Genomic DNA, 15,255 nt, shown 5'->3' with positions numbered 1-15,255 from the left:
CCTATATGTCAATAATAATTTAAAAACATAAGATATTACACTTCCATGAAAATTATAACACATAAAAGAATAATCTTATTAAATGCTATCTATTTTAAGAAAGTTATAAAAATGTATTTATAAATTAAAAAAAGATGAGTGAAGAAATATATAGCACTTTCTGGGTGGAAACACTGAATAATTTCCAATTTAATTTATACATTTAATGCACTTTTAACCAAAGTCCTCTAATTCCAAATTTTAGTTCAACAAAATTATCGTGGAAGTTCACTTAAAGAATAAATGGACAATAATTATGAAAAAATACCTGAAAAAGCAAATAGTGAAACTGTGTACTATCTTCAGATATAAAAACATTAAAAAGCACAATTTAAAGAGAATTGTCTGGAATGAGAATAAATAGAAAGAAATATTGTGCTGAATCTATCGCCTCCAAATAACCTTGAAAAAAGTTAAAGTTGTAAATATTTGAAGTATCACATACTAATGAGAGGCAAAGTGGTTAATAGTTTGGCCCCTGGAGTTAGACTGCCTGAATTTAATACAGCTGTGTGACATGGGACACGTTCTGTCACTTTTCTGCTCCTTAGTTTCCCCTCATGTAAGATAAGGCATAATAATAGTATCAACTACCTGAATTATTATGAGGGTTAAATGAGTTCATATATGTAAAGCACCTCGAACAGGTACTGCATAGTAAGTGCTCAGTGAGCATTACTCTTATTTTTATGTGAAAGGTAACAATTATTCAGGCAGCGATGCTAGGATTTAGCACAGAAGACACTAAGTCCTGGCTCCTGCCTACTTTTTTAGCTTCATTTCTCATCCGTTAACCACATGTAGCCTCCTCCCTGCAGCCATAACAAATAGCTTTTAATTAGCTGTGCGCACGTTGAACGCTCCCGTCACTGTGCCTTGGTGTGTGTGCTCCCTGCATAGGGTGTGTTCTTCCCTCTTCGACTAGCTCGTGTCTACCTGTTCTTCAAAACTTCAGTCCCTCCTGGGGAAAGCCTTTTTGACTCCCCAGCTTGATTTTATTTATTTTTAAATTTAGATTTTAAGAAAATTTTTAGTTTATCAATCCTCTTGTGAAAAATCCTTACAAGGGCTGCAGATGAAGTCACTGCAGAATCCACTCCACCTGCTGCCTAGTCTCCAGCTCGCTTTTTGCCAGCGTTAACAATTGGCCTCACAGTTCCCTGGTTTTAATTCATTCTGTTCTTGCATTCCTTGTGTTGTTTTCTTGAGGTATGTGTCTTCGGGCCACCTCTTGGAATTCTGTGTCCGGGTTCATTTTTTTGGCTGTAGTCTAAGGAATTGTAAATCAGCTATCTTATTACCACCAAAATAGGTTGAGAATCCAAAGATGATATCGGGTATGGTCTTGTATATTTTAGCTAGTTTTTCTAGAATTTCTGTGTTAGGTACTGTTGTGTTCCCAGAATGAAGGACATCAGTGACCATTTGTTTCTGCTGAAGTAGTCACTCGGTCATGAACTTCCTGGTCCAGGTGGTTGATCCTCAGACAGCCAGGCAGTGAAAAAAGCCAGTTTGATATGATTTAGATGGATATTCTGTGTGTCCCCCTGGCAGCGCATGCTTTCACTGTTTTGACACTTAGCATACGCTTATCTGTATCCTCTGTTTGACTGTCATCTCTCACTCTTTTAAAAATAAGGGCCATGACTGTTTGGTTCGCTATTGAATATCTGGGGCCTAAAGTGTATGTTGAATGAAGGAATGTACCTATGGTGTACTATGTATACCGCTATCATTGCATTTGTCACATAATCTCAGAATTGTTTGTCTCCTTTACTAGGCTGTAAGAATATCTCTTATCTACATTTTTATCATCACTTATCAGAGTAAATGCTTAATCATTTTCTGTTAAATGAACGGAGTTCATGCAATTAGTTCTCTATTTTAAAATAAAAAGTTTCCAGGTTTGGGACTTCCCTGATGGTCCAGTGACTAAGACTCCACGCTTCCACTGCATGGGATGTCTTCCATCCCTGGTCGGGGAACTAAGATCCCTCATGCTGCGTGGCATGGCCAAAGATAAAAAGTTTTCCATGGGCTTCCTAGGTGGCGCAGTGGTTAAGAATCCACCTGCCAATGCAGAGGTCACGGGTTTGATCCCAGCTCCAGGAAGATCCCACATGCCGCTGAGCAACTAAGCTCGTGTGTCAAAAAAAAAAAAAAAAAGTTTTCCAGGTTTATTGAGATTTAATTGACATATAACATTGTTTTAGTTTAAAGTGTACAACATAATGATTTGATATATGTATATATTATGAAATGATTACTAAAAATAAAAAAATTAATGTAATAATTTGCACCCTCACAAATATATTTATTTCAAAAATATATAGCCACAAATATTTAAGATGGTAAATTTTATGTTATATGTGTTTTACCACAATTAAAAAAAATATATATATATATATGGAATTCCTTGGTGGTTCAGTGGTTAGGACTCTGCACTTTCACTAATGAGGGCCCAGGTTCAGTCCCTGGTCAGGGAAATAGGATCCCACAAGCCACACTGAACAGCCAAAAAAAAAAAAAAAATATATATATATATATATATGTATGTATATATATATATATATTTAGGAAGAGAGAGCAAGCCACAGAAATCTAGAAGACAACAGAAGTAAATATGAAATTATATAAACACACAGTTTGTATGATCTTATGTATGCATGATTATATATAAATAATTTATAATTAAAATATTTGAAAAAATAAAAAATTGAAAGGCTAGTAATAATCTTGAAAAATGAGCAAATCTGGAAAGCAAATGGCCAACTTTTTATTATGTAAGTAATTCATTGCAAATCAGTAAGAAAAATACTCTAAATCAAATAAATGGACAAACAACGTGAATAAAAATATACAAAAGAGGAAATGTAACTGTGTAGCCAGTGAAAAAAACTTAAATGATCAGTAATGAAAAACACACAAAAAACTATAAAATAGTTTCTTTTTTTTCTTTCTTCTTTTTTTTAAAGGTTTATTTTGTTATTTATTTTTATTTTTGGCTGCGTTGGGTCTCGTTGCTGAGCACAGGCTTTCTCTAGTTGTGGTAAGCAGGGGCTACTCTTCATTGCAGTGCCAGGACTTCTCAGTGCGGTGGCTTCTCTTGTTGCAGAGCACAGGCTCCAGGTTCACAGGCTTCAGTAGTTGTGGCACACGGGCTCAAGAGTTGTGGCTCAAGGGCTCCAGAGCGCAGGCTCAGATGTTGTGTGGTGCACGGGCTTAGTTGCTCCGCAGCATGTGGGATCTTCCTGGACCAGGGATCAAACTCATGTGCCCTGCACTGGCAGGCAGATTCTTAACCACTGCGCCGCCAGGGAAGCCCTATAATATTTTCTTTTATAAAATTAGAAAAAGGAAATATAAGTAATGAAAATCAATGTTGATGAGGTTGTAAACATTGCTGATTAGAATATAAATTTGTGTAATACTCATGGAAAGCAATTTTTCAATATATCATGAACCTTAGATTTTGTCATATCTTTTAATCTAATAACTTCAGATATGTATCATAATAAATTTTTTTAAAAAATATTTATTTTTATTTACTCATTTATTTGGCTGCACTGGGTCTTAGTTGCAGCACACAGGATCTTTGTTGCTGCATGTGAGATCTTGGTTGTGACATGAGGAATCTTAGTTGCAGCATGCAAACTCATAGTTGTGGCATGCATGTAGGATCTGGTTCCCTGATCAGGGATTCAATCCAGGCCCCCTGCATTGGGAGCTCAGAGTCGTAACCACTGGACCACTAGGGAAGTCCCGTATCATAGTAAGTTAATTACAAACATACAAAATGCTATATGTGCAAATATTTTTATAGCAGCATTATTTACAACAGAGGAAAATTAGGAATAATTTAAAGATTCACTCATAGGGGAATAATTACCTAAAACATAAACTATCCATTTGATGAAATGTTGTAGAGTCATTAACGTTTTCAAAGAATATATAGTAACATTAAGATGTTGAAGATAAAAAACTAACTGAAAAAATCTAGACAATAAATAGAATAATCAGTACGACTATAATGATGTAATAAAAGCTATAACCAATACATAGAATTATAAGAAAATACCCGCATTTTACCATATTGTGTTTGGATGGTGAAAAATAGATTATAATTATTTCCTATATTTTGTATATTTAATTTAAAAACTTTACCTTTAATAACAAAAATGAACATAAAAAGAGAAAAGTCAATATTAGATATAAAAGTTTACTGATGAGAAATTAGTTTCCTGCTAAGATTAGGAACAAGGTAAGGATTTCTACTCTCACCACTTCTATTTAACATCATACTATAAGTCCTAGATAATGTAACCAGACAAGAAAGGGAAATAAAAAGTATACAGATTGGGAAGCAAGATATAAAACTGTCTTTGTTTGTAGATGATGATAATCGTCCATGTAGGAAATCCCAAAGAGTTAACAACAGCAACAAAAATTCTGCAACTAGTGAGCAACTATATCAAGGTTATAAAATATAGGTTAATATACAAAAACCAGTTGCTTCGTTATTTAGCAGCAACAGACAATTGGAATTTGTTTTTTTATTTTGTTTTGTTTTTTTGGTTTTTCTTTGGCTGCATTAGGTCTTCGTTGCTGCGCCCAGACTTTCTCTAGTTGTGGCGAGCAGCAGCTACTCTTGGTTGGGGTGCATGGGCTTCTCATTGTGGTGGCTTTTGTTGCGGAGCACGGGCTCTAGGAGTGTAGGCTTCAGTAGTTGTGGCACTTGGGCTCAGTAGTTGTGGCTTGTGGGCTCAGTAGTTGTGGTGGGCGGGCTCTAGGGCTTGCAGGCTTCATTAGTTGTGGCACGCGGGCTCAGTAGTTGTGGCACATGGGCTTAGTTGCTCTGTGGCATGTGGGATCTTCCTGGGCCAGGGATCAGACCCATGTCCCCTGCATTGGCAGGTGGATTTTTAACCACTGCAGCACCAGGAAAGTCCCTGGAATTTGAAATTAAAAAGATAATACCATTTACATTAGCACCAAATAAAGTTAAATAATTCGGTATAAATCTAACAAAATATGTACAAGATCTATATGAGGAAAATTACAAAACTCTGATGAAAGAAATCAGAGAAGATCTAAATAAATGGGGAGAGATTGCATACACATGGGTAGGTAAATTAAATATTATCAAGATGTGAGTTCTCTGTATCTTGATCTATAGAGTCAATGCAATCCCTAAAAATCCCAGCCAGTTATTTTTATGGATATTGACAAATTGATCCTAAAGTTTATATAGAAAGGCAAAAGACCCAGAATAGCCAACATAATATTGAAGGACATTCCAAGGACTGACGATACCTGACTTCAAGACTTCTCTAAAGCTACAGCAATCAAGACTGTGTGGTATTAGTAAAAGACACACAGAGAAATGGAACAGAATAGACAGCCCAGAAATGCACCCCCACAGATACGGTCAGTTGGTCTCCGAGAGAGGAACAAAGGCAATTCAACAGAGTAAGGATAGCCTTTTCAACAAATATTGCTGGAACAACTGGACACCCATTTGCAAAAAAATGAATCTAGGTAAAGACCTTACATACTTCATGAAAATTAACTCAAAGTGGATCATAGACCTAAATATAAAGTGAAAAACTATAAAACTTCTAGAAGATAACACAGAAGAAAGTCTAGGAGACCTTGGGTTTGACAATGACTTATTAGATGTGGCACCAAAAACATGACCCAACAAAGAAAAAATTGATAAGTTGATCTTTTGAACTGCTGTGCAAAAGACATTGTTAAGAGAATGAAAAGATTAGCCACACATTAGGAGAAAATCTGTGCAAAACAGATAAATATCAGATAAAGGGCTAGTATCCAAAATGTACAAAGAACTCGTAAACTCAACAACAACAATAATAAAAAAAATCCAATTAAAAGTATGCAAAAGATCTGAATAAACACCTCAGTGAAGAAGATGTACAGATGGCAAATAAGTATATGAAAAGATACTCCTCATGATATGTCATGACGGAATTGCAAGTTAAAACAATGAGATACTGTTACATACCCATCAGAATGGTCAAAATCCAAAACACTGACAACACCAAATGCTGCTAAGGTTGTGGAACAACAGAAACTCTCATTTATTGTTGATGGGAACGCAAAAAGGTGCAGACACTTTGGAAGATGACTTGGAAGTTTCTTACAAAACTATAAGTTTCTTACAAAACATACTCTCATCACACTATCCAGCAATCATACTCCTTGCTATTTCCCCAAGTGAATTAAAAATTTATGCCCACACAAAAACCTGCACACGAATGTTTATAGAAGCTTTATTTATAATTGGCAAAACTTGGAAGCAACCAACATGTCATGTAATAGGTGAGTGGATAAACAAAGCTGTGGCATACTGGTACAATGGAATATTATTCAGCAATAAGAAGAAATGAGCTATTAAGCCAGGAAAAGACATGGAGGAGCCTTAAATGCACACTACTAAGTGAAAGGAACCAATCTGAAAAGGCTATATACTGTATGATTCAAACTATAATATATGTTAAGCTATAAAAAAAAAATCAGTGGTCGCCAAGTATTGGGGAGAGGAGGGGATGCATATGTGGATCACATGGGATTTTTACAGTAGTAAAAGGAATATTTTGTAGGATACTGTAATGTTGGGTCCATTAATCAAAACCCATAGAATGTATAACACAAAGAGTGGACCCTTGTGTAAACTATGAACTTTAGTTAGTAATATGTATCAATATTGGCTTATCAATTGTAACAAATATACCACACTAATGCTAGATGTTAAAAATAGGGAAAGTGTGGGAGCAAGGAGCGAAGGAGTGTATGGGAACTATAATTGAACAATAGAAGTCTATTAATTAAAAAAAATTCATTGACGAAGGCTAAGTTTTGAAATCTGTACTGAGTATTTTTTTTAATTAATTTATTTTTATTTAGCTATAGTTGATTTACAGTATTGTATTAGTTCCAGGTGTACAGCTTCAGATTCTTTTCCATTATAGATTATCACAAGATATTGAATATAGTTTCCTGTGCTAAAAAGTAAATCTTTGTTCTTTATTTTATGTATAGTGGTATGTATCTGTTATTACCTTACTCCTAATTTTCCCACCCCTCCTCCTTTCCCTTTGGTAACCATAGGTTTGTTTTCTATGTCTCTGAGTCTGTTTCCGTTTTGCAAATAAGTTCATTTGTGTCATATTTTAGATTCCAGAAATAAGTGATATCATATAGTATTTGTCTTTCTATTTCTGACTGACTTCACTTAGTATGATAATCTCTAGGTCCATCTATGTTCCTGCAAATGGTAATATTTCATATTTTTATGGCTAATATCCATTATATATAATACAGTAATATGTATAGTAATATAGAGTAATATTCCATTATACATAATGGAATATTACTATATACATCATGCATACTATATACATTGTATGTAATATATACATTATATATATAATGAAATATATCTTCTTTTTTTATATTTGTAGAATTATAATTTGTAGAATTACCAGAAGGACTTTGCCATTTCTTGAATATTATCATTATTTATTTTATCAATCTGCGAGAAGCAAGATTTTAAAAACACTTTGGATAATATATAACCTCACTTGTCTCTTCATGAATTCCATGAACATTCATGTAAATAGTTGGCTATCATTTCTTTTTCAGATCTTTATTGGAGTATAATTGCTTTACACTGTTGTGCCAGTTTCTGCTGTACAACAAAGTGAATCAGCTGTATTTATACATTTATTCCATTATATATGTATATATTTCATTATATATGATATAGTAGTGTATATTATATATAGTATATATAATATGTAGTTATATATAGTAATATATAGTTATATATAGAAATATATAGTAACATTCCATTACATATAATGGAATGTTACTATATATATTATACATACTATATACATTGTACATAATATATACATTATATATATGATGGGATGTATCTTCTTTATCCATTTCTCTGTTTATGGGGCACTTAGGTAGCTTCCACGCCTTAGCATTTTTTTTTTTTTTAAAGAACAGAAGAGGGCTTCCTAGGTGGCGCAGTGGTTGAGAATCTGCCTGCCAATGCAGGGGACACGGGTTTGATCTCTGCTCCAGGAAGATCCCACATGCTGCGGAGCAACAAAACCCGTGCGCCACAACTATTGAGTCAGCACTTTAGAGCCCATGTGCTGCAGCTACTAAAGCCTACACACCTAGAGCCCATGCTCCGCAACAAGAGAAGCCACGGCAATGAGGAACCTGCGCACCACAATGAAGAGTAGCCTCCACTCACCGCAACTAAAAAGAAAGCCTGCACACAGCAAAAAAAAAAAAAAAAAGAACGAAAGAGAAAAAAATACATGAAGAAATTTTATGACAACAATGACATAATACTGAGACAAAAATTTATAAATATTTATGAAAATGGATTATGAATTTATGAAGTATTTATCATGACAGTGAATCAGGATAGTGGCTTCATCTTTCATAAACAATTATCAAATATTTATTCAATATTTACTCATAAAAGGACCCATCTTAGGTCCTAGGAGAGAACTATATATGTCCCTGCTCTCAAAGAGTATATAGTTTACTCAAGGAAAAAAACATAATAAAAACCATAAAATGCCTAAGAATATAAATAGTATCTGCCAAGTACCAGGTAAGTGGGACAGATGTCCACACTCTAGGAATTCTACATTCAAAGCATCATTTCATAATGCTTTGTACAAATGACAGAATTTTACAACTGGAAGGGTCTTTAGAGATCCTCTAGGTCAGCCCTTTATTTTATAGATGAGCGTTTTGAGACCAAGATATTAGAGGCCAGAATTCATCATTTAATCATTCAGTTATTCATTCAGCAAATCTTTATGGAGCATCTCCTATAGGTCAAGCACTTTGCTGGAGGTTGGAATTTAAAACTCAAGAAGATGGGGACTTCCTAGGTGGCGCAGTGGGGACATGGGTTTGAGCCTGGTCCAGGAGGATCCCAGGAAGATACCACATGCTTCAGAGCAACTTAGCCCGTATGCCACAACTATTGAGCCCATGCTCTACAACAAGAGAAGCCACCGCAACGAGGAGCCTGTGCACCACAATGAAGAGTAGCCCCTGCTCGCCATAACTAGAGAAAGCCTATGTGCAGCAATGAAGACCTAATGCAACCAATAAATAAATAAATAAATAAAATTAAGAAAGAAAAAAAAACAACCCTGAAGATGTTATAGTATTCACAAATGTTATAGATTTGTGGCCATCTCTAGAGGAAAGGTGGCTGAGCACTGTATCCCCTACTCTATACTCAGTTCTGTGGAAGGGAGAGCACACATTTCGGAGGCATGTATAACCAGCATTGTGAGTCTGTGTGTGTGCATGTGTATGTATGTAGGTGGAAGGCTGGAGTCGAGATGTCTGAAAACTCTTAGTTAAGTCCTGAAAAATGAAGAATAACAAGATTTAGCCAGAAGGAAGAAGGGAGGAAGGCTATCCCATGTAGATGGAGGAGCATATTTAACGTCCCAGAAATGAAAAAGTTTGACACGTGGTTCAGGACACCCAGCTCACAAGAGTTAGAGGGAAATGGCAAGAAGTGATTTGCAGAGACTGTCAGGGACCAGGTCATAAAGAACTTCATGAACTATGTTACTGGAATTTGGGCTTTACCTTGAAAGAAACAGGCAGCTATGGAAAATCTTTGAAGCAAGTGTGTAAGTCAGGTAATACTGTACAAATAGACCCTCAGATACAAAGTCAAGGCCCAAATAGAAGGTCATTTGCCACACATTTGTCTGAAGACAGACAGATCTGCACTCTAGGAGAATGACTCTGGCAGGGAGTGGGTAATTCTGGAGGCAGGGAGATTGATTAAGAGGCTCTTCCATTAATCTGAGTGAAAAATGATTTGGCTCGAACAAAGGTAACAGTAGTGTAGGTGGAGAGAAAGAGACAAGTTCAAGAACTAGTCTCAATAATCTACAGGCCTCAATAATCAACTGGATGTTGAGACTGAGTTTAAGAGAGGAAGGGGCCAATGGTGACCCAGAGTCCTGACTTGGGCAACTGGTACAATTGAGAATACAGAAGACTTTGGAAAGAAGATGGTGTTTTAAACATTTTGAGTTTGAGGTATGAGATTTCTGATGGCCTGGTGGTATTTGAGAATAAAGTTTGAGGAAAGATCTTTTCTGAAGGTATAGATGTGGGTGTTATCAGTATGTAGACAACAGTTGAAGCTCTAGAAATAAACGGAGATGCATCACACAAGAAGAAGTGAAAAAGTAGTTTTTCTCAAGTCTTTAAAACTATTTTTATTGTGGTAAAATATACGTAACATGAAATTTACCATTTTAACCATTTTTAGATGTACGGTTCAGTGGCATTAAGGACATTCACATTGTTGTGCCACCATCTTCATCATCCATCTCCAGAATTCTTTCATCTTCCCAAACTGAAACTCTGTACCCATTAAACAATAACTCCCCATTTTCCCCTTCCCTGAGCCCCCAGGAATCAACAGTCTACTTTTCGCATCTATGTGAATTTGACTTCTCCAGGTACCTCATATAAATAGAATCATACAGTACTTATCCTTTTTTGGCTTATTTCACTTAGCTTTATGTTTTCATAATGGTTCATCCATCCGTAGCATGTGTCAGAATTTAATTCCCTTCTAAGGCTGAATAATATTCCATTGGATGGCTCTACTACATTTTGTTTATCCACTCATCCATTGATGAACATTTGGGTTGTTTCTACCTTTTGGCTATTGTGAATAATGCTGCTATGGACATGAGTATATAAATATCTGTTAGAATCCCTGCCTTCAGTTCTTTGGAGTGTATACCCAGAAGTGGAACTACTGGATCATATGGAAATTATATGTTTAATTTTCTGAGGAATTTCCATACTGTTTTCCACATTCTCAATTTTTGCTGTGCATCAGAATCACCTGTTGAGTTTTAAAAAATACATATGCTCAGTCTCTACCCTTGGAGACTGATTCAGAAGATCTGAATAGACGTCTGACTTCTGTTTCTTTTTAGAATTCAAATTCTTTAAAATATTAGAAACAAATTATTAACAGGTGGTTTTATTTATTTTTCTTTTTTAAGAGCTTTTATTGAGATACAATTGACATACAATAAACTGCATATATTTAAAGTGTACAATTTGATTTTTTTTTCTTGTTAGTAATGTATATATGGTGATCCCAGTCTCCCAATTCATTCCATCCCAACCCCAACCCACGCTTTCCCCACTTGGTATCCATGTGTTTGTTCTCTACATCTATGTTTCTGTTTCTGCCTTGCAAACTGGTTGATTTGTACCATTTTTCTATATTCCGCACATATGTGTTAATATACGATATTTGTTTTTCTCTTTCTGACTCACTTCACTCTGTATGACAGTCTCTAGGGCCATCCATGTCTCTACAAATGTCCTAATTTCATTCCTTTTTACAGTTGAGTAATATTCCATTGTATATATGTGCCACATCTTTTTTATTCATTCATCTGTCTATGGACATTTAAGTTGCTTCCATATCCTGGCTATTGTAAATAGTGCTCCAATGAATATTGGAGTGCATGTGTCTTTTTGAATTATGGTTTTCTCTGGGTATATGACCAGGAGTGGGATTGCTGGGTCATATGGTAACTCTATTTTCAGTTTTTTAAGGAACCTCCATACTGTTCTCCGTAGTGGCTGTATCAATTTACATTCCCACCAACAGTGCAAGAGAGTTCCCTTTTCTCCACACCCTCTCCAGCATTTACTGTCTGTAGATGTTTTGATGATGGCCATTCTGACCAGTGTGAGGTGATACCTCATTGTCGTTTTGATTTGCATTTCTCTAATAATTAGTGAAGTTGAGCATCTTTTCATGTGCCTCTTGGCCATCCATATGTTTTCTTTGGAGAAATGCCTATTTAGGTCTTCTGCCCATTTTTTGATTGGGTTGCTTGTTTTTTTGATATTGAGCTGCATGAACTGTTTACATATTTTGGAGATTAATCCTGTCTGTTGAATCATTTGCAAATATTTTCTCCCATTCTGAGGGCTGTCTTTTCGTCTTGCTTATAGTTTCCTTTGCTGTGCAGAAGCTTTGAAGTTTCCTTAGGTCCCACTTATTTATTGTTGTTTTTATTTCCATTACTCTAGGAGGTGGGTCAAAAAAGATCTTGCTGTGATTTATGTCGGTATTCCTATGTTTTCCTCTAGGAAGAGGTGGTTTTAAAAGAGTAGAGATAAAAGAATATGGAGCAAAAAGCTAAAGTTCCCCTGTTAATGTTTGGAATGTATCCTTACACACACACACATGCACACGCACACACACACACATGCACACACACACATTTTTGTACTTTTAAAAAACATACATATGATCACACACCACACACAGTATACTACAACATGCTTTATTCTCTTAATATTCTGAAGGTCTTTCTGTATCAGTACATACGAATCTAGCTCAATGGTTTTCAATAGGTGCATAATATTCCATGGCATATGTGCACCTATATATTTTATTTATTTAACTATTTATGTATGTACAGGTAAACATTTAAGGTTTTCCATTTTTTCTATTACAAACAATTCCGCAATTAATAACCTTGAATCCATAACTTTGCATATGTGAGAGATACAAGAGCTTGCTAAAATTGGAATTGTTGGGTTAAAGGGTATGTACATTTTTTATGTTCAGGGATATTTCCTAACTGCCTTCAGAAAGGCAGTTGAAACTTTCAAGCTCCTACCGTTAGTACATGAGGGCCATTTTCCCCTATTTTCCTCAGAATTGACTATTATCAGTAGTTCTCTTTTTTGTCAATATGGTAAAAAAATGTCATTTCATTTTTGTATTCATTTGGGTTTCTCTTATTACTAATATTTTCCTATTTTTATTGGTCCTTTATATTTCCTCTTCTGTGAGTTACCTTTTCATCTCCTTTGTTTACTTTCTTGTTTTTTCTTTTTCTAAAGAATTAGAGGAGGAAGCTCATTTATATATAAAGCATTAAATCCCTTGCCTGATGTATATGTTGCAAATATTTTCTCCCAACAATTTGTCTTTTAACTTTTAAAAAACAGCTTTATTGAGATATAACCCCCATACCATACAGTTCATCCACTAAAAATATATACAATTCAACAGCTTTTAGTATATTCTTTTTTTTTTTTTTCCTCTGTTGGGTCTTCATTGCTACACGCAGGCTCTCTCTAGTTGTGGCAAGCAGGGGCTATTCTTTGTTGTGTGTGCGGGCTTCTCAGTGAGGTGGCTTCTCTTGCTGCAGAGCACAGGTTCTAGGCATGGAGGCTTCAGTAGTTGCAGCATGCGGGCTCAGTAGTTGTGGCATGTCCAGCCCTAGAGCCTGAGGGTTTCAATAGTTGCAGCGCATGGGCTCAGTAGTTGTGGCACATGAACTTAGTTGCTCCACAGCATGTGGGATCTTCTCAGACCAGGGCTTGAACCCATGTCCTCTGCATTGGCAGGCAGATTTTTAACTACTGCGTCATCAGGGAAGTCCCTAGTATATTCAATTTCAGAATATTACTGAACTTTGCTTTAAAATATTTATGTGTGCAAAAGGTTTTCACTTTGTACTATCAAATTATTCATTTCCTTTTGGGTTTCTGGGCTAGGAAAGCAGTTCCCACTCCAAAATTATAAAGCTATTCTCTTATATGTTCTTTTTAGTACTTTTATAGTTTTGTTTTTCATGTGTGATCTTAAAATCAATTTTTATTTTTATAAAGGTATTTACTCCCCTGGTCCCCTCCCCCAATTTCAACTCTGTGGTTGTTCTTCTAGAATTTGTACCTCTCCACATTTGTACTTTGCATAATACCCAGGTACTGATATCTTTCAATTCATTATTTTAGGCTATCTATTGACGTCCTTTCATGGTAGATAAAGATTTAGGTTTCTTATATCACCATTTTCTGCTGGTTAAAAAATTACCTTTTTGGTTAAATTGATATCTAGAATTTACATTATTTTTTACATAAATATTATTCATTGCTGAGTATTGTAGTATACTATGATTATGTACTTTTTTTTCTTATAGTTTAATAATTGCCTTGTTTTTCATTTGCTTAGTTGTCTGTACCTATTGCTAGGTTCCCACACCTGCCAATAGCTCTTAGTACAAGGTCAAGCTCCTCTATTATTAGTTTCAATCTGTTTTTTTGGAGTTACTCTTCCTGGAGACATTTGTTCCCTTCTATCTACTGATGCTCTGGGCCTCCTCCATTCTGCCTATTTGTCATTTTGGACTTCTCTTTGCTGACAGCTTAGGAATTCCTTTACTTTTTCCTAGTTTGAATTCCATTACATGAATCTCATTCTTTCATTTTTCCTGGTTTATTCCCTCCTTGTCATGGAGTAAATGCTCCGGTAGCTGTGTCCAGAGGGCACAGTGATGACAGCCCTTGCTACGCCTGTCTCTTGAGTGGCACTGCTGCAGCCTGGACCACTTGCCCTCTCTCTACACCTGGGACACAGCCACCACCTGGGGATTCCCCTCCCTCTTTCTTTCTGCGCTAGATTGCCTTTTTCTTTATCCAATGTCTTCCTTTTTGTTTGCTCTCTCATTTCGAGTAGTTTCCTGAGAAAAGCTTCAGAGGGAATACAGAGGGACAGGGCAGATTACATGTTTTCTCCCCCACACATTTGTTTTGTTGTTTGGCTGGTTTTAGACTTCTAGGTTGGGGATCATTTTCATATAAACTTTCAAAGAAGACAGAGGAGATGCTTCCTGTGGTGGTAGAGGCCGATAGCCCACCTCTCGCATCATGAGTAGCTGAAGCAGCCTGCTCCACATGGCCTGGACTGACTCCAGATTCCTGAGTGTGAGAGGCCCTGGCAGTGGCAGTGGTTGTGAGAGCAACAACAATAGCTGCAGTTTCCAAGTGTGACCTTAAAGCCAAAAGTCTAGTGATGGTGTCTGGCTTCATTTCTTAAACCCCTGTCCCTCCAACATATTAAGCACTAAATTCCTGTAAAAAAAACCAAAACAATACTCTTTTCTGAATGACATACCCAGAGTGATTTCTGCTTCCTACACGGTTGGTCAATAGATACCATGTTCCTCTCTGTGATTATGCCTGTAAATACTCCATACATAGCTGTTCTGTGTTCTGAACTGCTAGTTATTTGGAATCTAAATCTGTTTTTTGGTTGTTTCTGCTGATGTTCACTCGTGGCGCTGG

General features: G+C 36.1%; 1 pseudogene; it reads right to left on the bottom strand.

Annotated features, from left to right (window-relative positions):
- Positions 1–1,148: 1,148 nt before the first annotated feature.
- Positions 1,149–15,000, bottom strand: LOC130848410 (40S ribosomal protein S24-like; annotated as a pseudogene).
- Between the last annotated feature and the right edge of the window lie 255 nt (positions 15,001–15,255).

This window comes from Hippopotamus amphibius, chromosome 3 (assembly GCF_030028045.1).
Source record: "Hippopotamus amphibius kiboko isolate mHipAmp2 chromosome 3, mHipAmp2.hap2, whole genome shotgun sequence".
Classification (NCBI taxonomy): domain Eukaryota; kingdom Metazoa; phylum Chordata; class Mammalia; order Artiodactyla; family Hippopotamidae; genus Hippopotamus; species Hippopotamus amphibius.
This window is presented reverse-complemented; position numbering and strand designations above follow the sequence as displayed.